This window comes from Mus caroli, chromosome 4, assembly GCF_900094665.2.
Source record: "Mus caroli chromosome 4, CAROLI_EIJ_v1.1, whole genome shotgun sequence".
Classification (NCBI taxonomy): domain Eukaryota; kingdom Metazoa; phylum Chordata; class Mammalia; order Rodentia; family Muridae; genus Mus; species Mus caroli.
Genome location: NC_034573.1, coordinates 30,185,843 through 30,211,128, shown reverse-complemented (window position 1 = coordinate 30,211,128; position 25,286 = coordinate 30,185,843). Strand labels below are relative to the sequence as shown.

The window sequence follows — 25,286 nt, the reverse complement described above, 5'->3', positions numbered from 1 at the left end:
AATTAGCTCAGAGGAATTGAAAAACACAGACATGTTGATTCTGTCCAGTGACCAAGACCAAGAGTGTGGTTAACAAGTCAGCTGTGGATGAAGCTTCCAAAACATCCATGAAGAGTGGATAGTACCCAACATGACCATCAGACTTAGGACCCCACGTTTTGGTGAACTCAGCCCATCACACCCCCTGGGAAATAGGGCATTTATCCAGTTGGCAATCAAGTGTGTTGTCTGGAAAACCGGTTGGCATTTCCCTTTTTCCAGTGACGAAAACAATAACGTGCTGCTTTCAGAGATACTGTTTAATTAAGCACACCGTGGAAATTCCCTCTTCCATGGTGAAGGCAGTCCAACCTCAAGTGTCTTAAAAGTGCCATCTTGTAACTGTAGCTGGAACTTCTGGGTGGATTTTAAACTAAGGTCAGATAAAAACGCAAACCCATTTCTGCAGTAAATTCCCATCGCATAGAAATCTGCCACGCCAACACAGAGATGGTTGTGGTGGACCCTAACCGAGAGTTTTCATCTCTACCAATATCTCTACTTGGTATCTGCTTTGAATTCTGATAAATCACCTCTCTTGTCTCAAAACCCAGCTCAAATTCTGCTTTTTCTTGGACTTCATTGAATTATTCAGATACAAAAGTTTGTATCTGCAGTATCCTATACTCTAGGGATGAAGCAGTTGATAATCAGGCCGCATCTCTCTCATGGTTTTTACCGACTACAAGAAAGATGTGTATTAATCAGATAGTCACATACACATACGATTATAGACCTGTGATGGAGTGGTTCCTGGGCTACCTGGACAAATGCAGAGTTCTTTTCCGAGTTAAACATGATAGAATAGATGTTCTCCCTGCTGTGAACAAATGTATGATCTCAGAGAAAATGCAAACCAATACACAGAATACAAAAGTTCCTATGTTCAAAATCCTCCTGAGTCAGAAATTAGATACATAGTAAAACAATTTAACCACCAACTGAGGTGCCAGTCATTCAGGATAACTGAGCTGAAAGACAAACAAAACAAAACAAGAACGCTGATAACTTTTGAAACTCTTAGTGCGGGAATTAAGCCAACACAGCCAAGGGCTAGTGAACTAAATGACTCACGTTCTGTTTAAGGTAACCAGGAAGACTGCATTTTAAAACTGAGACCATTTCAAGGAGGTTTTGGTGAGTACATTATTTTCTGCAATGCTGTGACAGGCTGTGAGAGAAAACGAATCAGATAAAAATCCTCACCTGTGTGTAACTAATATCTGTAGTCTATTTGTTTAATGTATTAAATTTATGCCAGGCATGGTGGCTCGTGCCTTTAATCGTAGCACCCATGGGGCAGACGCAGGCAGATTTCTGTGAGTTCAACATCAGCCTGGTCTAAACAGTAAGTTACAGTATAGCCAGAGCTACATAGCACAACCCTGTCTCAACAAACAAACAAAGAATTAAACTTAAACACAACGAAATTTATTCTTTAGTTGTTAATTACAGGAAATAGGGAAAGCACAAATAAATCATGTTTGCTCCTCTGTGTTAGGAACATCCCACAATGGGAAGGGATTAATTCCTGCTAGGAAGGATTAAGAAAATACCTAAAGCAGAAGGCTGAAAATCAAAAAGCTAGACAGCACGGAGCTAAGGATTCAGCTGTCTCAAGGGGAACAGCGTACAGTTGTAGGGCTCATTCTGAAGGCTAGCTCAGTTATTTCATTGTTCTAAAACAAAAAAACATGTTACCCATGGGGTACATAATCCATTCAGTGGCTCAACTTCATTTCTTGTTCAAATGATTAATTTTTTAAAAAGCCTCTCAAAACTAGCTACGTTTGCCTTTCCTCGGCAGCAGTGCAAGTGTTCAAACGAGGAATTTCATTTTCAAAGGAAAAATATGACTACTTTTTACATACTTGTATCTCTGTGAACATTGACTTTGTCTGCAGAGTCCATCATGGGTCAGAAAGCCAAGTTGCCAAATATGCAGATACTTACCATGTACAATAGAATCAGATGTGGATGCAGGAGTACAGAACATCGGGATTTTAGCTACTATAGAGACATAATTTGGTGCCCACAATGTGAAGCACGTGTACAAGTGAAATCTTTTCCAAAACAAAGAGGAGTCTGATTCATTTCTCCATTTTAGAGAAGGTCCTTCAACATAATCATAGGAAATAGTAGAAAAAATGAGTGAATTGCTACAATTTGAACAGTATCTTTCTCTGTTATGCCTTCTAATTTAGAGCTACTTGCTAGTGGATAAATGTCATAGGTATGGATTTGCTGATCTTATACGACAGTAAAAAATCTGAATCTGATTTCTATTAAATATTAAGAAATGACGTTCTGTTAACTGTCTGACTCTTGTTATGAACACACACACACACCCTGAAGACCTGAGGAAGAAAGAGTCTCAGCCAGAGGGAAGAGAGAGAATTTATATCTGCTTCTCAATGCTGACTTCAGGCTGGCCAAAGACAGCCATGTTTTAAAAGCTGCCTACACTATGAGATCCTGAGAGTCATTTTTCTGTTTCTGGGAGTCATGTTGGGAAGACTCATTTTGTAAGCACCTGATTTGATTGACTGAGCTAACTGGCTGCACTCAGCTCTGTGATTTGCAAAAACACCGAGTTCCCTACTCGAAGCTGAATGATCCTCTTGCTGTAGGGCACCTTTTATGAACTTCATTGACAGACTGCATGCTAAACTTTAATTTTACCCCTGTGGTCAGGTCCCAACCATTTCTCTTCCTGTGTCTGAGCATTTATCTATTAACAAGATTTAGGTGGAGTCTTGTCATCTCTTGCAGGTGGTTTCTGAGAACAGCACAGAAGTTGAAGGCGTCTCAAATGTTCTTTCATAGATCTAGACCATGAGCCCCGCAACAATGACTGATGTTGTTGCTGCCCATTTGAACTTGGGAGGCAGGTTTATGTTGACACACCTGTTCTTCTCATAGCTGCTTTCTCTTCTCTGCTCGATGCTGTTTCTGCTTTAAAAAAATAATCCTTCTGGGTTCTGGAGACATGGCTCAGCAGATGAAAGTGGGTTGTTTGTTTGTTTGTTTGTTTGTTTTCTTTTTTTTTTTCTTGCAAGGGACCCAGGTTTGATTCTCAGTACTCACATGGCAGCTCACCACCAACTGTAACTTGAGTTCCAAGGAATCTAGTGTCTTCTCATGACCCCTGTGGGCACAAAGCATGCAGAAAGGTACAGACAAATAGGCAGGCAAAACGTTCACACATATAACATAAAATGAACTTTTAAAAATTCCTTTTCAAAGGATACTATCCTATTTTGCCTATATCTGTGGGTGTTTGCAATGACATAGGAAAAGCCATAGATTTAGTTAAAGGAGTTGTGATTTTTAAACTCATGTGTTTGCCACTGCACAGGGTGCTTTGTAACCTTTCTAGGCCTCTGTCTTTTACCTCAGAAGTGAGAAGGTGAACCAGGGAGTGTCTAAGGAAACCTCCTCTGCTCTTCCACAATTTATGATAGTCTCCATGACACCCCTGACTTAGGAATTCTGCAAGTCTCTGACTCTATTAGATCAGTGGCAGTTCAGGACTACCCCGTGGTCCCTGGAATCGTGTAGATGCCCTGGGGTCTTCTGTGGTGTGGTGTGGGAGGAGGGCTCATAAAATTGAGAAGCCAGCTTTAATCAGTATCTCTCACTGTGATCGATTTTAGATATTCCTGAGTACGATTTCATTTGAAGAAAGGATTTTATGAGAGGGAGTTTTGATTATTATTATTTTGGTTAGGTTTGCAAACCTCTGCAATAGATATTAAAACTTCTTTTTAAAATATGTAAATCTATGTTGATGGTGATGATAGATCCCTAACAGATAACCGTAGAAGTAGGAAAAGTGTAATTGCTATGTAATGATCAGTTAATCTAAGTCACTTCTTTAAAGCGATTCGGAATTGTCTGGAGAAGAATATCATCTTTTGTCATTGTTCAACTAAGAATTAAGCTGCCATAGCAGGAAAAGGAGACTAGATACATGGTGAAATGTTTTATATTAAGTTTGTCACTGTGCAGCAGTACAAGGGCAGTCAGTGTACTGTTTATAGAGGGCTCAGGAAAGGGGATAGGTCACAGCTGTTTGCTGTGTGAGTTCTTGACAATTTAAAAAAAAACTAATAACTTTATCAGAATACCCACCCCACACTTAACATTTTTATAAGCCTAACAAATCCAAAGAAGTCAGAATTTCTCTGCACCACTTAGCACCACGTTCAGCATTCTGGGGAGAGATCATAAATGCTGGTCTGATTGAATATGCTATTCAAACCACAGACGAAGTATTTTACTCAATAGAGACAGTCATTTGATAACCACAGCTCCGAGTGAAATCCCTGTGCCTAAAGATGTTTTCAAAGTATCTTTACCAAAAAGAGATAATGAATTTGGGAGTGAGTATTTGGAGGTGACAGAAGGACAGAAATGATGTAGACGCTCATGTATGAAAACCTCAAAAAAAAATTAAGTGTATTCTTTAATCTTTTCTTACAGTGCAGACTTTATCCCCGTCCCGTTCCACCATCGGACTGTTGCACATCACACACCTGCTCCCACCATCTCCAAGAGGATGTCCCCATCTCACCCCCACTCCGCCAGACCTCCCCAATCCCTAGGGCCTCCAGTCTCTCTTCTCTGAGTCCAGACCCAGCAGTCCTCTGCTATATATGTGTTGGGGGCCTCATATCAGCTGGTGTGTGCTGCCTGGTTGGTGACTCAGTGTTGGAGAGATCCCAAGGGTCCATTTAGTTGAGACTGCTGGTCCTCCTCTACTGTTGCCCTCCTCCTCAGCTTCTTCCAGCTTTCCCCCACTGGTTCTGATTTTCAAACCTTCCAGTGAAATAACCGGAAAGAAGGCAGCCTCTAATCTTCCTTTCTCTTCCTCCTGCTGTTCCTCCCGTTAAGACTGTAGATATCACTGTGTGCATCTGTGAAATACTGAGTATCTTCTGAAGCCCTCCCAGGAAAGCTAGCCTCTTTTACAATACTGTTTCAGTAGGAACCCTGTTGCAATTTACAAACACCTGCCGGCAAGCTGATTCTGGCCTGATGCCACTCTTCCGTCTGAGGGCTGCAGCTGCCTCTCAGGGTCTTCTATAATGCTTTCTCCAGTGCTTCTTTAGTGCCTATGTATTATGTGGGTCATCATTCACTCACATCTAGTCTCTTCATTGAGCCTATCCTGTGAAGTTTCTAAAATCAATATCACACTGTTGTTGCATATCTGAGAGAGAGATTTAAGAAAACAATCTAATCGCCGCAGTTCATTCCAAGTGTTGTAGCAATTATTTGACATCATGTACAAACGACCCAATACTGAGTGCAAATAGGATTTTGTTTTTTAAAATCCTTTCTACTCTCTAACAATTGATGGAGCAATTCTATTATAGTTAAGTAACAGCTGAGAGTTCTCAAGTGCTAGATCTCAACATCCACCTCTCTCTCTCTCTCTCTCTCTCTCTCTCTCTCTCTGAATCTGTAGCATTCCTTTAGACAAGCTTCCATTAGACTTACAAATATCTGTTATCACATTCACTGACTTCTCTAATTTTTCAAAGATGGATGGAAGTGCCATCTCAATGGTCATCTCTATCCAGAGGGCAGTGGCTGTCACATAGACATCAGAGGAAATGTGAGCAACAGTAAAGTTACTGCTATAGTCAAAATCCCCGATGACTATCTTTTACCTGCAGCCTATCAGACTTATGGTTATCCCTACAATGTCTGCATGTCCCACCTGTGTTCACACCAAGTTGGGAATTCTGCTTAAGTTGCAAAAGTTTATGGATAACCACAACCATGCAGCTTGTCTGACATTGAGCAACCTGCATCTGCACACGAGACCTATCACTTTCTATTTTTCATCTGAGTCTATCAGCAAGGCATACCTCCATTTTTGTATATGCAGGTCATGCTTTCTGATCAGAGTATAACCAAGTCCGGGAGCACACTGGTGTGGCTTGTTTGGGACTATGTTATAGTTTTTTTTTTTTTTTTAATATTCTCAGTTAAGGACAATCCAAACTTTTAGGTACAGAAACTAATGTGAATGTCTTCCTCTAATACATGTGAATTTAGACCTGATGGGCCTTTTGCCCCATGGTTCTGCATTGAAGGAATTCTGGAATTGGATGCTCTACCAAACTTTTAGCCAGTGTACAATATAAGTGAAATATGGAGAGGGTGTTAATCTGTATTCTCAAATATAACCCTGAATATCTATACAGGAAAAGTTCTATCTTCTAAGGTATTTTGAGCTTAGTGTATTTTTAAAATTATACAGTATGACACAAAAAATCACCCCCAAATTAAAAGAACTAAAGTAACAGTTTTATTCTTATCTCCCTCACTGTCAGTTACAAGCTGAGCATAGCTCTTCCCTCCAGAGCACTCATAGACTTTCAGGCAGAGTGCAGCTCAGACTAGAGCAGTAAGGATTTTCTCACTGGTACTTTGGAAGGTATAGCTAGGCCAGCTGAAGATCAGTCAATGGTGTCTCCATGAAGCTTTTAAACATGGCTGTCTCCATCTTCCCATATAGCTCATGGGCTCAGAAAAGCTGGACAACTGATATGTGGCTGATTCACTCCCCCAAAGCAAGCATTCCAACAGACTCAAGCGAAGCTGGAAGGTGTCAGACGATATGACCAGAAGTTCACCGTGCCACCTTCTCAGTGTCCTATTGGCCAAAGCAGCCACAGGCCACAGTATATAGAGTAAAAGGAGAGAATGAGCATAAGCTCTTTTCAAGTGTGGGATGCCCTATGTATCTTAAGGGTAACCTTAAAAAATTAATTTAATTAGTAAGCATCACATTGGAGAAAGCTGCCATACTAAAATCAAGTAAGCTTATTGCAAAAATTGGCACACCATAATTTTCAAAATAGTGGTATCCCATTAATGCTTATCAAAAAATCAAAAACAAAAACAAATAAACAAACAAAAAAATCCCAGCCTCGTTCCCTTCCAGGACATATACCTATGAAGATCCACTTTGAGAAAGATGCCAGTTGTTCCACAGGAGGCACTTTGAGAATGCAGTCATTCTAGCTGGTGCAGCAAAAGGACTGCATTAAGGTAGGAGCATCGGGCTTTTGTAAAGCCATTAGACCTAGAAGAAAGAACAAACCAGTGACTTCCTGGTAGCCCTCCATCAAGGCAAAGGGGGTACCTTGTCACAAAGATATCTCTCTCCTTTGCGACTAAATCCAAGTTGGCTTAATTGGCTTAATTTCAGTTGAGACTGTAAAATCATTAAAGCAGGTGGCCTGGTGTGTAACTATAACATGTACAAAATAAAACTTTCTCTTTGTAGTCAATTAAATCTAGAATTAAAGCCTAAGAAGGAAAAATACTTAGTGCTTACTAAAAATTTGTATCAGACACAGAATTCTGAGGCCAAGCAACAAAGTTCTGGTTAAGGTTGAACAGACGTGACAAACTAAGTTAGGATTCCAATTCATCTAGACTCATGTATCAGACTTTCTAATATCTCTCTGTCTCTCTGTCTCTCTGCTTCCTCTCTGTCTCTCTCTCTCTGTCTCTCTGTCTCTCTCTCTCTCTGTATCTCTGTATCTCTCTCTCTCTCTCTCTCTCTCTCTCTCTCTCTCTCTCACACACACACACACACACACACACACACACACACAAAATCTCAAATGCTTAATGACCTGGAATATTTAGCTAAAAGTGAATGCCATCATGCCCAAGCTGGAGTTTGCTTAATTCTACAAAGAACAGATTGACCCTTTGTCATCACATAAATGCATAGCTAATGTCTTTACGATTACTACAGTGGTGCAAATGCAGAAATTAGCCTTGATCCTTGGTAGCCTCTGTGTTTGGTCAAGCTATAGATGTTATAGAATGCTTGGACTTTGATTAAATTTGATATGAAACTAGCAAGAACCATTAGAAGTAACTGATGATTTTTCCAGAAATTTCACTGAATGTGTACATGTGAATATGAATCCTCTTTAGAAGGTTAAAATTAAATTTGATGTACAATAGGTTCCTTGAGAATTCTGTCAGCCAAAGCAAGAAGCAACATCTAAGGTGTGCATGAGTGCCCTCTCTCTGTCTCTGTCTCTGTCTCTGTCTGTCTCTATCTCTGTGTCTCTGTCTCTGTCTCTCTCTTTCTCTCTCTCTCTATCGTGTGTGTGTGTGTGTATGTATGTATGTATAAATATCAACCTCCTTAGTAGAAAACATTTTTCAGTTCTTGCTATATTTTGACCAGTACATAAGATATTGAAAGGTAAAAGACAAAACAACATCACTTCACTATGGAATTTGTCACTACATCCAGCACATGTAAAGATCTAGCTCTAATAAGAAGCTGGTTATTAACCTACTGTAGAGAATCGTTCACTAGGAAACCAGGACATGGGGAGGAACATCTGTTGAGTATACATTGTTGATAAGATTTATTGTGAGAGAAACTCTATATGGACTTTTTTTTTTTTTTTTTTTTTTTTGGTTTTTCGAGACAGGGTTTCTCTGTATAGCCCTGGCTGTCCTGGAACTCACTCTGTACACCAGGCTGGCCTCAAACTCAGAAATCCACCTGCCTCTACCTCTCAAGTGCTGGGATTAAAGGCATGTGCCACCACAGCCCGGCTTCTATATGGACTTTTAATGATAAATAGAATTTGAAAAATAATAAAGAGATTGATATTGAGTTCATTGTTGCTTATGGAAAAGCAATAACACTATTATAATAATCCATAATCATACCTCAAAAGCTCTCTTCTTAAAAAATTAAGAACTAATTTCTCAATCTAAGATAGCTGTGAAGTGGCACTGGAAAAAACTGAATACAGTCAGTAAATATAGGACATCCAAAGGATCCTAAATTCAATAGTAATCCAAACCTTAACCTCTCACCCAATGATCCTTTTCCTTTTATTATTAACAAGTGGTTGTGCTGCTTTCCCGGAAACTTATTGATTATAAATTGGCTTCCTTCCTAGTAACAACACATTGCAGTTAGGATTGTTCTCCCATGCGACCATAGCAATCCATCTGCTACTGAATTTCAAGCGACTGTTCATAGAAAACCCAACGCTTTGTTTTGTGCCTCTTCTTATTTTGGCAAGATCCACTTTAAAATGTGAGGCTCCCTAGCATAACTGTCCTCTGAGAGGCTCAACACAGCAGCTGATCAAAATAAATGCAAAGACCCAAAGCCAAACATTAGACAGAGCTTGGGAGGCCTTCCTTGTGGAGGAGTTGGAGGACGGATTGAGGAACCCAGAGGGAATAGAGACTCTACAAGAAGACTATCCGAGTCAACTAACCTGGACCCTTAGGGTTTTCTAGAGACTGAACCACCAGCTAAAGAACAAACAAGGGGTAGATGTATGCATATGTGAAACAGATGTGCAGCTCAGTCTTCATGTGAGCCATCTAAAAACTGGAGTCTGGGCTTACCCTAACCCTACCTGTGTACCCTGTTAACCTAACTGGTCTGCCTGTCTAGCCTCAGTGAGAGAGGATGAGCCTAGCCTTGCAGTGTGACTTGAGTTGCCAGGGCTGATTGGTACTCAAGGGGGGGCAGGGTACCTCCTACATCTCAAAGAAGAAGGGGAGGGGAGGGGGAGCAGCTGTGTGACAGGAGAGAGAGGGCTGTGATTGGGATGTAAAGTGAATAAGTAAATAAATGAATGGAAAAAAGAAAAAAATAGAGTTTTGACTCCAGAATGAAACAGTAATTCAACCTCAGAAAAAGACAGACAGACAGACCACCTCCATGCAAGGCTCACTTTATATAGTTAAGGTTCCTTCATCAGATTTTTCTTTTATTATAAAAGAAGATACAGCAAAACACAAAGCCAGAAATCTTCCACCTAATGTAAAAGTTTCAACGTTCATAGAGTATCTATAATATATAAATATACAGATATGTGAATACATTTGTGAATGTACAAATGATACCTTGAGCCAGCATATCATAAATTTTATAGCCATCAATTTTCTGAAATTCCAATGCTTTTAATCAATCTATTTGCCTCTCTTAGGATAAGTACTCAAACATTCGAAAATAAAAGGATTTAAGAGACTAACCAAAGTGAAAGTACCTTTAGTCATAGTGAGTGAAAGACCAGAGTGGATTTTCAGACAAGATTCATCAAATTGCTGGTGAGTTATTGGGGCCACAGCCTACTGTGTTATCATTAACACATTTGTCCATAACTTGACAGAAACAGAAAAGTAAAAGAAATCAATCTGAATACCCAGGGCCAGAGTTTGTAGAGGCAGGGTGTGGGTTTAGCAGAGACAGAAGTGAAAATGAGTGTGTGATTTGGGTGACAACTGGAACCTGGTAGAAATTGAGGAGCATGTGGAAGAAAAGGATGAGGATAACGTTTCTAAATGGAAGACAGTTCAGCTCAATACTGAGGCAGAGTTAAAATGTATATTTTAATATGACTGCCCAGGCTTTTCAAATAAGGCAAATGTGTACCCTGACTTCTTTCTCACTTGTCCTATAAGATGCTGTTCTGTCCCTAAGAGTCGTATGTGGTGAGTAACACTGTTGCTGGACATGGCATTTGGTCCTTGTATTTGCATAATCAATATTTTAGTTATATTTCTGTGTTTGGTTGCCCCTGGCACTGCCTGCGCCTCCTTGCTGACCTTATCCTTTCAATGGGCAACCGGCTCCATCATTCTAAAAATAAAACCATGCTGACACCTGGTCTCCAACGGGCCTTAGAGAGCTGTGCTGCTGGATGCTTTCCATGGGCAATATAAATTAAGAAAGCCTACCACCTGGCCTCTGGCAGGCCTTAGAGAACTGTGCTAATTATGGTTGCCAGTAAACAGTGCAAATAAGACCGTGAACTCTGTTTTGATTTGTCATCTGAACAGATCTTGAGGGCTTATGGGGTAACCTTAGGATGTCACCGCGTATATTTGTTTGCTCTGAGGTAAAAGGATCAAGGCTACAAGTGAATTGTGTCAGAGAGGAGAATTATATTCTCTAAGCTCTTCAGATGAAGCTGTAGACAGCCTCAGTAACCCACTTCAACACAAAGAAAATTTTGTCTTGCTATTGTTGTTCATTAAACTTAACTAGATTCTTTATTTAGTCCTGTGACTACTGAAAAATCAGGACTTTAGGTAAGAAAGATTTCAAAAAAATACCTTGAATTATCTTCTATTACTTTTTAAAAGGTCTTTCTCTGTCACTGTCTCTCTTTCTCTATCTATATCTCTCTCCTCTTCCTCTCTCTTCCTCTGAATGCAGTGTGTGTGTGTGTCAGTGTGTGTGTGTGTGTGTGTGTGTGTGTTCGTGTACAAAAGTCAGAAGACAGTATCATTTCTATCAAAGTTTTTGTTATGGGCAATCACATGATTTCTGGCTTGTTATGTGAGTGTTGGATTCAAATTCTGGTCCTTATCATTATCCAGCAAATACTCTTAAATATTGAGATATTTCTCCTTCCTTTTATTTTTGATACCTCCATCTTCAGAGCCATACTCCCCTTTTTATTGGCTTGTATGTACAGCATGAGCTTTCTCTATGATGACTCCAACATGCTGGGTTGCAATTAGTAAGAAGTGAACTAATAGGAGTTGCCTAATAAATGGAAAGTGACTTCTTTCACAACAGCACTCCCTGACTTCTTCAGCAGAACAAATTTTGACACTGTAGGGAAATCCAGAGCCCTGCAGCAGAGTCAGTGTGGGAATCCTATTGCCTTGTCTCTTAACTCATTTCTCACATGCAAAATACTTGATGAACATTTAGCAGAGATAATAGCACATTAGAATGTTTATGATCATTCAGACCTGGGTTTCAATTCTGACCTTCTACTGCTATCTTTATAAGACTGGCCCAATAGTCCACGGCTGAAGACCTTAAAGCACAAGGACGATACTCCTTTCTCTCCTTTCTATGGCCTCACTGTGACAATATACATTAAATGCCTACAATATACATAATGCCTGCAACAGGATAAGCAAATGGTAGTTATTATGAAGTTTTCTTAACATGAAGTTTTGGCTTTAACTGTATTGATTGACCATTTTCTATGTGCATATTGGGATAGAGGCTCTAGTAAGTAAAGTTCTCTAACAAGTAAGAAAATGGGGAGGCAGGGACTTGAGACATGATTCTTTGCACAGGACTGAAGCACTGCTACAGTCTCTTGTGTGTGTCATTACTTACCTGCTTATATCTGCTTCTAAATGGCACCATGATGATTTCAAAAGTTGACTGCCCCTTTCCTTTTTTGTCATTAACTCCACCTCTCCCCTTCAACCCTTGTGCCCTCACTGTAGGATGTTCCAAAGGCTGGTGATTGTTTAGTTCTAGCCAAGACGTGGTGGGTTCAATGCCAAGATGTGCACATAATTCTACTTCCAAACTCTTTCTTCAGAGTCTTGCCCTCTACCTCCTGGAAAAACATACCTTTCCATCCAACCCTTTCTCAAAGGAATTCCCAGAGATAAAATTCCATCTCTTCTGCTTGGGAACATGGTCATAAAGTGTGAATGAAACGCCCTCAGGACCATCAAATCAGAAAGACAAAAGAACAAGTTGATTCTGATTTTATCAACAGTTCTTCCGATGTGACCTTCACTTTCCTGAAGGATGCTTTTACCTGACACAGCCCACCTGTCTTGCTTCCACTGTGTAGATGACTCCAAAAATTCTGGATAGGCTGAACTCACTCTGCCAAGATAGTAATAAGAATAATCTTGAGAAATAATAATGCAAATTAATTTAAATCAATAAGTATTTACCATTTGAGTATATGACTTGCATTGTGCTAAAACATTTTCTTATGTTTTACCAGTATCAAGACTACTCCTGAGAGCTTGTAATTATTGCTCTCAAGTCACAGATGAGTACAAGATGTCTCAGGAAGTTGGTGCAATTAATTTACTGAAAGACGTACAACTAACCATTCACAATAGAGTAAAGATCAACAGTTTGCTGAGTCCAAATGTAGTTTCTTATCTATGTATGAGGAAGAAGAAGAATTATGTGTAGTATTACCTTTTATGCTGGATGTACAGTGTGAATTCTGTTTAATGGACTGCCATATTGTGAAATGTTACTTCTGAAGACACAAATCCAAATTTGTATTACTAGTTTCCGCTAAGATAATTATGTGTATACCAAATAAGGATGTGCCAGGGGAACCTAGAGCAGTCATGTAATTTATTCATTAAAGATTGTTTCTAGACAACACCCATGTAGTACTACTCTATTTGTAACCACTTTGCTATTCAATTAAATAATTAGAAATAACCATATACATTATATATTTAGGGTCAGCATTTGGATAAGAGTCCTGTTGGAATACCATTTGACTGACTCAATTGTAGCACATCAAAGCAGATTTGGAACCCCAAAGGAGAAGTAGAAAACCCCATTCCTGCCACATATACTTCACGAAAAAGGTGAATGCATTGATCTCCACTGCACAAACCCAAGAGCTAGCAATTCAAAAGTTCTTCTTCCACAATTAGAAAAATCAAAGCAGTTTTGTTGTTTTGTTTTGTGTATATATTAAAATGATTATTTATTCTTATTTTATCTATGTGAGTATTTTGCACACCTATATGTGATACACCACATGTGGACAGTAGCTACAGAGACCAAAAGTAGGGCAACCTTGGGAGTAGGGTTGCAGACCAACATGAGCTGCCATGTGAGTGCTTAGAAATAAACCCAGGTCCTCTACAAGAGCAGCCAGTACACTTACCAAATGAACCATATGTCCAGGGTATGACCTCCATGTATTTTTTATCATGTCTCATCTATTAAAGTTAAATAACACAGATTCAATTTTATTACTTGTAATCAGAAATGTTTAAGGCAGTTCACTCCCAGCTGTTTAGAGCATGTATCTGATAATTAAATACTACAATTCTTCTATCCTCCAGGAATCTTTCTATGACAATTACAACTTAGTGACCTTGAACCAGTGATTTAACTAGTTCTCTATTTATAAAATGATAATAAGAATTACATAACTATAGAAGGTACACTGGTTGGTGCACAGTAAATCTCAGTTAATGCCCATCCCCTTTCTCTATTCTGCTTATAAAAATGTAAAGTGCTAATTGGCAAGAGAAAACTAAGACTTCTGCTTCTAATGTAGGAGCACAGGAAGCAAATTCAACATTTTGCTGTATCCTTTCATAGAATTCCATCTCCTTAGTTCAGCAAAGAACGGCACTCGTTCCTCCCAGGTCCAGAGTAAGTATCTGTTGATGGGTAGTTCCAAGTGCCAGGAGTCATGATAATTAAAGGATAGTGTGTTTCCTTTCTAACTTAGAGTTTGAAGGAAGCTTTAGAAGGCAATACTTAACAAGATGACATTCATCACTGGAATCTCTAGCAGATTTTAGCCAGTTGCACTTCAGCTCAAAGCTTACCTGCTTTAACTTAGTTGGTTCAACATAAGAGAGGTGCTTAAAAGACCACAGGAAGTGTCTCACAACAAATAAAATTAATTTAGTAGTTGCAAGGCTCATCAAAAACCTATGGCTCCCATGGAGCAACTTCAAAATGATATGTTATTTGTATTACTAATAATTTCAAAGCAGCTAAAAATAGCAAAAGCTAGCATTATTCAGTATTATGAAATAGGAAGAAAAGTACAAAAACTAAGTCCATTGGGTTCTTTGCAACCCACTGTTTTATATAACATAGCTTCCTTTCTTCAAAGTTGCTGCTTTTGCTTCTCCCAGGTGCTCTGCCACATCTCCATCCCTCTCCCTTTGATATTTCTTTCACAAAACTGTGTCCAAGACTATACCCATTTTATGAGGCCAAGACTCTGATGTAGATGCTACCAAAAACCCTCTGGTGGAAGAGCAGAGAAAACTGGAAATTTAAAAACTAACAGCTATTATTCTGACATAGTTTGGCCCACACAAAATAAACAAAACCAAAGTAGGTATGAGTTATAAAATGAATAGTGAGGTCTGGTCACTGAGATGTATGAATAAAAATAATTTCACCATCCTATTTCTTCCTTAACCATTTTTACTGTTATAGAAATCAAGGCACCTCTTAGTAAAGTGGTGTAACATCTCACTGCTAGTGGGCAAGCTGGAGAGCACCTAGAACTTGTCAGTTATGTCTTTATATGATTTTCTGTCTCTGGTACCTTCTTGAGAGGGCAATCAGCAGAAAGTAGGAAAGGAGGCATTCATGACTTTTTATGGATGGTTAACTTGTGATGGGAATTTCTGAATCCACCACTGATGCACAGTGGCCTCTCCTACTTGCTATCTCACTTTCTCATGTAGGTCCCACCTACCTCAAACAATTAATATATTCTCTCCTCTGTGTACTTAGAGTTTATAACAAAAGCCATATCATCTAATCCCATTGGCATCAAATTTGGCATTTGATTTTCATTGTATTTACTCATTATGTATATCATGCAGACATAAGGACAATTTAATAAGGATATTTACATACAATTTTATGTTGTCTGTCATACCTTGTACATTGAACATATGCTTATCAATACTCCTAGCACTTTCCTTTCTCATCCTTTCCTTCCCCTTTCCTCTAGACTATTTTGATTCTAACTTTATTTAATGTATACATGGTTTTATGTCTCTGTATAAATCTAAAATCTCCATATGTAAGAAAGCATATGATATTTATTTCTAAGACTAGCTTAATTCACATAACATTGTCATTTCCAGTTGCATCCATCTTTCTGCAAGTGAAATAACTTCAGCCTTATGCATAGATTTATATTATGGGATTATGCACATGTTATATATAATATATACTACACCATATACATATGGACCATATTTTCTTTATCGATTCTTTTGTTGTTGTGTACTTAGTTTAGTTCAATAATTTAGCTATTGTCAATAGTGCCGCAATAAAATTGATGTTCAAGTGTATCTGTCATATGATGACTTAAACTTCTTCAGGTAAATTCCTAGGCATAATATAGGTGAGTCATAGAGCCATTTTTGGTTTTGTGGAAAAGGTTTGTATTAATTTCTAGAGTGGCTGGAATAGCTTTATCTCTGTGGTTCCTTTTTATCCATATCCCTACCAGCATGTTTTGTTTTGTTTTTTTAAAAAATTCGATCCTGATTGAGGGGAGATAAAATAGCCCAGTAGCTTTGATTTGCATTTCTCTAGTGAGGGAAGATATTTGGGGGAGGGTAGTGGTGATTCGCATTTCATTAGCCCTTTTATTGAATGGTTTACTTGGTTTCTTAGGTTTTTTTTTTTTAACTTTCCTGCACATTCTAGATATTAACACTGTCAGATGTTCTTCATTCTCACCGTTTTTTTTCTGTATTCCATAGACTCTCTTTAGTCAATCTCTCCACTTTCTTAAATATTTTCTTGTTGTATGTAGGCATTTTATTTTAATAGTGACCCATTTGTTGACTGCTGTCATTAGTATTTGAACTACTGATGCCCTATTGAGCAAGTCCTCGCCTATGCTTATATCACGAAGTGGTTTTGTTACCCTTTCTTTCAACTTCCGGGTTTCATGTCTTATGCTAAGGTGTTTGATAAATTTGGGGTTGATTTTTGTACAGGATAAAAGATAGTGATCTAGCTTCATTCTGTGACACATGGGCATCAAGGTTCATTTGATCTCTGATGTCAGTTTGGACAACTATGTCAAAAGCCATGTTGTTATAGCTGCATGGGTTTATTATAATATTTGGATCCTCTATTCCTTTTATCTATTCCTTTGTCACTGTTTTGTTCTAGTCTCTGTACTATTTATTAACAGGCTCTGGTGTGCTGGTATCTATATGGATTTTCTTGTTCTTAGGATAGTTTTTCTTATCTTGGGACCTCTTTTCTTCCATATGAATTTTTGGATGATTCATTCAGATCCCTCAGCATTAACACCACCACTTTATTGTTTCTTAGCTATGTAAACCAAATAAAGCAAGTTGCTTAGCATTTATGTACCTTGCAGTCCAATTTGCAAGATGAGAGGAAGACAGGATTGTTAGAGGATTAGAGTGAATGAAAGTAAAGTTCTTAGAACAAATCCTTGCATGCAGAAAACACAGTATTCAACGTTGTGTGCTCCTGTGGGCCTGTGCGTTTTCAGAACCCTGAAATGTTTCTCACATTCCTAGAAATTTCTCACACATCAGCCCTTTGACGTACATTCCATTTCCTGTTAACAGAAGAGGAGATTTCCACTGACTGAGATAATAGCATGCAGTATATTCATGAGGAGGAAGAAAGTATGCACCCAACTATTAATGAACAGGGTTCCAGTGTGGAGAGCAGGAACTGACAAGACTCTAACCTCCAGCGTAATCATCATTAAATGCTTCTCATACAAAATCCTCATACTTCAGAAGCCGATTACCACAGGAACCCCTTTGTCCACTGAACATAATGCAGGCTGATATTTAAAATTTCATGAAGGAAGGAGCTAAAATTTTCAGAGGTTCTCAAGATCAAATACGAGATGAGACAGTACCTGCCCAGTCCATAATGCATGGGATGAGGAGTCGTGGCTTTTGAGTTATCTCCCAGTCAATTTTATTGACTAAACCTCAAGCTCTCTAATGAGGTGCATGTTGCTTGGATGCCTAAAATCAGTCTTTGAACCAAATGAGGATACTCTCCAAGCAGAGAGCAGAAAACTTCCAGCTGCTCTTGTCTTTGCAGAGAAACTACTAGAAATCCAGGGATGAAACTGGGTCTCAGAAGGCTTTCAGGTCACATGTGCTAAATCCTATGACTTGACTTGAAGGTGACACAATTGACTTTCTGGCCCTTCACAAACTAGATGGTCAGAGGCCTTGCACTTCGAAGTAGGCAGAACAGCAGTCCCAGGGCCCTTCTGGAGGGGTTCAAACTATTCCTTCGCATAGCTTACAGGGACCTTTTTGTGCCATCCTTTTCATTTATCCTCTCTCATTACCATTCAAAAAAAGTATGAAACAAAACAACCCCCACTCTCCCTCTAGGAAACAGTGTGGGCTTGCAGAAATAACATGAACTTCTAGATAATAAAACAAACAAACACATTTGCTAACTTTGCTTTAAATTTAATTTCATTTTTAAATGAAATTTATCTAAATTTGCTTTACATTCACTATATCACAATGGACAAGTTGTCTGGGTGTTTCTACGTCAAAGTCCTAATCTGTAATTGCAAGTAGCATCCTGAAATATTTCTGGGAAGCAAGGATGAGGTAATATATGAGAAATAGATGCCTTGTGCATAGTATTTACATGTAAATTAATGAGAGATAAGTGGGGCTTTTAAAGATAGTGGAAATTTCTGGAAAAAATAGCATGGATGACTGACTTGTTACTAACAGTTTAGATTGACTGTGATCAATGAATACCCCACTTGTAGTCTACTAATACACAGTCATCAACAAACCCAGAGAAAATCTATCAGTGTTATTTCCTTTCATTAAAGAGCAATATAAATATTGATCAAGTCTTCTAACTGACCTACGGTTTGCTTTCATACATTAAAATGCTGTTCAGCTCTGAGGGGGACACAAATTTTCCAATTACCCTTAGTTCATAATTCATTATGTCACATTAGAAGCTAAACATGAACACACTGTCTTTATTGAGAGAAAGTACCACTTAGGCACTTCTCCAACTGCTTCCTCTCCCCAATACTGCCTGAACCTCATATAAAACCTGTGTAAGGACTAAGATATCTCAGAGAAAACAGTCCCTTACAGCTGAAACTCAAGCCCCTTCATTGAGGGCCAGAAATGAATAATACACCAGCTAATAAAAGGAAATATTAGACTCCAGAACTTAAGGGCTGGAGAAATGCCAAGGCAAGCATATGTTGTTGTATAAAGATAGCTAAATACTTATCATTGGATTAGTGGTGATCACAACCTCAAATTTATTTCCTTTAAAAGTAATGACAGCATATTCTGCACTTGAATTTGGAATAAAATGTGAAACACATGTGTATAAACATATAGACATATATCGTTGTATAACGCTTTCTTCATGTGCCTTTATGTGTCTCAGAGAGGAAGTATCCTTTTGAAGGATTTTTAGATTTACCCAGAAAATATATTGTTAATTAGATATTTTTCTTGCTAGTTCATTGCGAGAGAATGAAATGAATGTCTGGCATAAAAGAGCACACAAATGGAAGCAGATTCCCCGTTTCTGAGCATCCTGCATTGCGAGTCTGATGGCCTTTTTGTTATGCCTCTGCCTTTCTCCATCTGTGTCTCAGAGTGGCTTCACTGCCACACATGCTTTGGTTTATCTTGTCTAAATAGAAACCCACACTGAGTACCTTTACATTTCCATATTCATCAATAGTCTTGCTCTCAACAGAAGTTCAAGCTAAAATGTTTCAATAGCTAAAACCAGAAATAGTTTATGCGCACCTCAGATGCTGTTCCCTGTGTCAATATAAATTAGGACTAGGATCTTGCCTCCCTCGTCCTTAGAAGTGATGACTACCCCTATAAATTCAGATGCTTTGTTTTCAAAGCATAAAATGGCAGTGGCTTTATTTAACCTTAAAGATATAGTTTGATAAATTTATTATAGTATTACATTTCCCTTTGTAAGCCTTTGTCTTTTAATATACAACAACAATTTTCCCTTTCTTTTTGTTTTATTGGATATTTTCTTCATTTACATTTCAAATGTTATCCCCTTTCCAGTTTTCCCTTCCAGAAACGCCCTGTCCCATTCCCCTTCCCCCTGCTTCCATGAGAGTGCTTACCCACCCACCAACTTCCTCCTCCCGGCCCTCGAATTGCCCTAAACTGGGACATTGAGCTTTTACAGGACCAAGGGCCTCTCCTCCTATTGATATCCAATGAGGCCATCCTCTGCTACAAATGCTGTTGGAGCCATGGGTCCCTCCATATGTACACTTTGGTTGGTGGCTTAGTCCCTGGGAGCTATGGAGGGATCTAGTTGTTTGATATTGTTGTTCCTCCTATGGGGCTGCAAACCCCTTCAGCTTCTTCAGTCCTTTCTCTTACTCCTCCATTGGGGACCCTGTGCTCAGTCCAATGTTGTCTGTGAGCCTTTGTATTTGTCAGGCTCTGGCAGAGCCTCTCAGGAGACAGCTATATCAGGCTCCTGTCAGCATGCACTTTTTGGCATCCACAATAGTGTCTGAGTTTGTTGAATGTATATGGAATGGGTCCCCAGGTCTGGCAGTCTCTGGACGGCCTTTCCTTCATACTCTGCTCCATGCTTTGTCCCTGTATTTCCTCTCATGAGTATTTTGTCTCTCTTCTAAGAAAGACTGAAGCATTCACACTTTGGTCTTCCTTCTTTTTGAGCTTCATGTGGTCTGTGAATTATATCTTGGGTATTGAGAGCTTTGGGACTAATATCCACTTATCAGTGAGTGATTACCATGTGTGTTCTTTTGTGATTGGGTTACCTAAAAGTTTTAATTTTTTTCATTGTGTTTCATAAGATACGATTAGTGTAAAATGGCTCTCCGAATTTCAGTGCCATCATAGAAGTGAGCTGAAGGGTAAAAAGCTAGAATCTGATGTAAATATCAATTATCCTAATATAAATATCAGTTATCCTAATGTAAATATCAACTATCCTATTATATGTCTATTTTCAACTCTGGCAGATAGATAATGAGATGACAGTGTTCAACAATATAAAATAAAATGCACAAGATAATTTGGAATAATTAATTGGTAATATTATTTAAAATGGAAAATGTTCTTCTTGCTGGGTTGCCTTCTCTGGCCTCAGTAGGAGAAGATACATGTAGCCTCACAGAGACTTTATATGCCAGGGTGGGGGAATACCCAAGAGGGGACCCACCCTCTTGAAGGAGAAGAAGGGGAGGGGGAAATGAGGAGAGGTTTCTGGGAGGGGTGACTAGGAGGGGGCAGTGAGTGGGATGTAAAGTGAATAAATAAATAAGTAAATATCCATTCTATATATAGTATTAATATCTTTTTATTGCTTAAAAGGGTTATATGTTCATATAATGTGTTTTGATCAAATCTATCCCCATTTCTTACTTTCCAGGCTTTTTTTATGTTCACTACCACTTTTTCTCCCAGCTTAGTACGATCTATATGGGCATAGATATAGGACCATGCACATCTGTAGGAACAGGAAACCAAAGGGACCCCATCTATGCCAAAAAAAAAAAAAAAAAAAAAAAGCTGATGCTCCTTCCCACAGAGCAACCAGTTGCAAACAGATTCTCTAATAGAGGTGGGACTTTATGAAACTATTCCCCAGCTATGCTGAGATTTTGACTGGCTTGAGCTTGTGCCAGCATTATACATACAGTGTCAGCCCCTGTGAATTCATATGTGCTGTAGTCTAGCTATGTCTGGCAAATATTGTTTCAGAGATGGTCCAATGAACTAGACTGGAGAGCTGAATAAAGGTGGCATGCTTCTATAGTCCCAGACGTATAGAGGTGATGGCTGGAGTACCACTGGAACTCAGGAGTTTGGAGCCAAGCTTCTACTTTACTACATCACCTTTCCATATACATTATTCTTTTAGACAATTAAAATAGGAGGTGTAGATAAGTAGCAGTGAGATTGAAAAAATAAACATAAGAATGTCAAATCCTTGTATGTGAGCAGCTACTAGCCCTGTGCTGATTGACAGAATCCTTATGACCTGGGATGGGCTTCATCCTTGGCTTTAGAAGCTACCTCTAGCCAACAAGTCAGACGATTCTAGTTGGTCCATGCTACAAAGCAGACTTCCAATTTCTTAGCAATTGAATTCACAGGCTTATAATGGATTAACCAACATTCAAATTTCATCTCAACTATTAGCTGGCTGTTAGATTTTGGACGATATAATGTTTGTAAAACGTACACTTCTCTACTAAATGAGATGGTTCTAATTTCAGATCAGACACTATATAATATATAAAATATATAATATATACAAATATATAATTTAATATCATATAAGGTCAGGATTGTTATAGGAGGTGGATATAACATGCTAAAAACAGTACATGAAGCAGTAAGTTCTCAATTAGAGCTGTTGCTCCAATGGTCCAAAAAGCATCAATCACCTTTTTTTATGTTTTTAAGAACAGTTATTTATTTACCTTAAAATTATTCTTTGAGTACTTCATACAAGTACACAATGAAATATAGTCACACCCACCCCTCATTTTCATCTCTAACTCTCCTGAATGACACCCAATACATTCCTCTCCCAACTCTCTCTCTCTCTCTCTCTCTCTCTCTCTCTCTCTCTCTCTCTCTCTCTCTCTCTCTCTCTCTCTCTCTCTCTCTCTCTCCTTTTACTAAAACCATTACATTGATCCCCATATGCAGGAGGGTGGAGCCATCTACTGCCTACCAGTGGCTACACATCTTAAAAGAATAATTCTCACTCTTAGTAGCTATAAACTGCTATGAATTCCTCAGTGAGGAATAGGACCTCATGAGCTTCTTCCCTGTCTGTCCATGTTGAAATTTAGGATGGCTTGATCTCGTGCCAATCTTGTGTGAGCATCCATAATTACTATGAGTTCATGAGTGGAACATCCATGTCATTTCAGGCAACTTTCTCCATCTTCCAACTCTGGCATTCTTTCTGCCCCTTTTTCCATAACATTCCCTGTGCATTGGAAGGAGCTTGATAAAGATGTCTCATGGAGGGCTGAGCACTCATGACCATTTGTTCTGATTATTTTAACAACTTACAAATCTCTGCACTCACTGTTGACTCCCTGGAACAATTTTGAGGGCAGTACAACTCTATAGGTATAAATTCTCTACATTTTTTAAATCAATTCTGTAATACTCAGTTTAGGCAAATCTGTGTGAAGAGTTTGCAGAGCTTTCTGGAAGTATCACAGACCTAAGTGCAACATTATAACCTAAAGAAAAATGGAAATCCATCTAGGAAGGCTTTGAATTCATTCACTGTGCTAGAACAGAATACTGTGGGTTGGATAATTGATAATCAATAGAAACATATTTCTCACAAATTCTGGAGAATGAGAAGTCCAGGGTCAAGTCATCAGTAGACTCAATGTTATTCTTCTCTAGAATCTTTCTGTGCCCTAACCTGCTGAAAGGGAAAAACAGATCTCTGTGGTTTCTTTTATATGGATATGAATCCCATTCCTAGGAATTAATCCCAACCTCCTCCCAAAGACTGTGTCCTCAGAGCCCATGTTGAGACTTGGGATTTAACACTTAAATGCTGGCAAGATAGAAATATTGAGTGCACAACCAGACTCCATCTAGAAATAATTCTATATGTTAGAGCATGTGGGTGAAAATGTACCCAATAAGCTGTCAGTCCCCGCAGGCATCTGCTGCTGAATAGAATTGCAGTTCTCATGAAGATGGCTCATTTTGAGCCTTAAAAAGCTTGGCAAGTCTTTAGAATTTCGTATTGAATCAATTCCAAGGGTGACTCTGGACATGAAATGTTCTTACATTTCCCCCCAGGGAGCAAAGGGGCCAATGTACAGGGCACCGACACATTGCAACCATGCCTTACAGGCTTCTTTATTAAAAGTCCTCTCCACTGTCACCAACCATGTATAGGGTACTAAAAGTGTTCAGGCACACACAGAGCCAAACCAAAAGTGGTATTTTCACCAAGATTTACTGAGGCTGGTTTAAAGAGCCTGAATCTAGAGTACACAGTGTGAAGAATCTCTGAATGCCTAGTCGTAGTATCTATTTGATTTTAGGTGTGTTCCTCCCCCATTAAAAGTAAAAGTAATTCTCATTCTTTGGCATATTTGTTTTTCCTGGAAAGCACTGGGCCACCATGAGATTGTCAGATTCTCCTGCAGCTCTGTGACCTAGGCTCCCACATGTTTGGGGAACAGCTCACAAATTGCTTTAAATATTTCACTAATGCAGAAATGAAATATTTAGCATGTGCACAGAGATGTGGCTGCTGTTTATTTGTACTCACACTGCCTTTGTTCCCTCCCCCCCAACAAAGCGTACCTTCGGAGGGTATGCAGGCAACAGCTCTCACAGGAATACTGACATTTGTATTAGACGATTCTATATAGTTTATAATTATTGATACTAATAACTTGGAGCTGTGGTAACCTAGAGAAGCACACATGCAAAAAGTAATAGTCTTTTGGGGAGATGTAAATCCCACTAGAAACACACACACACACACACACACACACACACACACACACACACACACCACACACACACAAAACCATTAACCAACGCTGTTAGAATTTTATTTCCTTCTAAAATAATAAGTTAGTTATCCAAGTTGTGAATCTTCTTCCCAGCAGTGAATGAACCCTGGCGGTCTGAGAATTTTAATTTCATGTACTCATTGTGAGGAAAGATGTGAAAGTGCCTCATCCCATAATTGTCTCTGTGCTCTGGCTGTTGGCATCTTCTCTCCTTCCTGATCTTCCTCATTTTCAGCTGAGGAGAATGCAAATGTGAAGTCCAGAACTTAACACACTATCTAAGCAGACTTCCATGAATATTGCATAATTATAGAGGGATAGCATCTTATGAATTTTCAGGTATTTGCTTCTGGTTCATCCTTTTCCCATTTGCATAAAAAAATCGATTGAAATGGGAGTTTTTGTTGCTGCCTTAGTGGAGTTATCTCACAGGATTCCTAACAGATATTTATGCTCTTGGAACCAAACTCAGATCAAAACTATATACAGACGGTTCTGCAAAATGCCATGGGAGTGGTCCAGCTCATTGAGGATTCCTGTCACACAAATAGTACTTTCAAGCTAGGCTGACTGCCAGCACAGCTCTCTCTTAAACATAGGGGATGGTATTCACATATGCGCCTTCCTATGCATTAATGAACCACTTTCTTAAAGCTTAATCACTCTAAAGCTAGGGGTGAAATCTTTAAAAAGTTGCCTTTCAGAAGAGTAAGCCCAGAGGTAGACTGGTTCAGAGTATAAAAGTCAGAGCCAGTCTGTTCTAGTGGAGACATGAAGAACAGTCCTAAGAGCTCTGAAAATCAGTTCCCTCATTTAGAAAACAAGATTCTAGCCATACCTCTTCCATGGAGTTGTGAGAAATTAATCTTAGGATGCCTAGAGAGGACCCAGATTTCTTCCTGCAATTTAAGCTATACCGAATATTTTCATTAAGTGGTTTTCTTATGTTAAATGACCTTAAAATTATAATGTATAAAAGGAAATTCTTGACTTGTCTAGGTCCAAATAATCTCTTAGTTTGATTTGGTAATCACATGGTTCTGTTGCAAAAGAGAGAGAAAGAGAGAGAGAGGGAGAGAGAGAGAGAGGGAGGGAGAGAGAGAGAGGGAG

General features: G+C 38.9%; 1 protein-coding gene and 1 long non-coding RNA gene across 17 annotated transcripts in view; one reads left to right on the top strand and one right to left on the bottom strand.

Moving 5' to 3' along the window:
• Lingo2 (leucine rich repeat and Ig domain containing 2) overlaps positions 1-25,286 on the top strand; it is a 1,160,577-nt gene that overhangs the window by 1,098,445 nt on the left and 36,846 nt on the right. The gene's annotated exons all lie outside the window — the stretch shown is intronic.
• The window catches only part of LOC115030875, a 31,680-nt gene continuing 9,476 nt past the window's right edge, over positions 3,083-25,286 (bottom strand). The window contains exons 3-5 of the long non-coding RNA XR_003836457.1: positions 12,642-12,712; positions 7,010-7,141; positions 3,083-3,187 (exon numbers count right to left, since the gene is read on the bottom strand). This is a non-coding gene — a long non-coding RNA (uncharacterized LOC115030875). The remainder of the gene's footprint in view (positions 3,188-7,009; positions 7,142-12,641; positions 12,713-25,286) is intronic.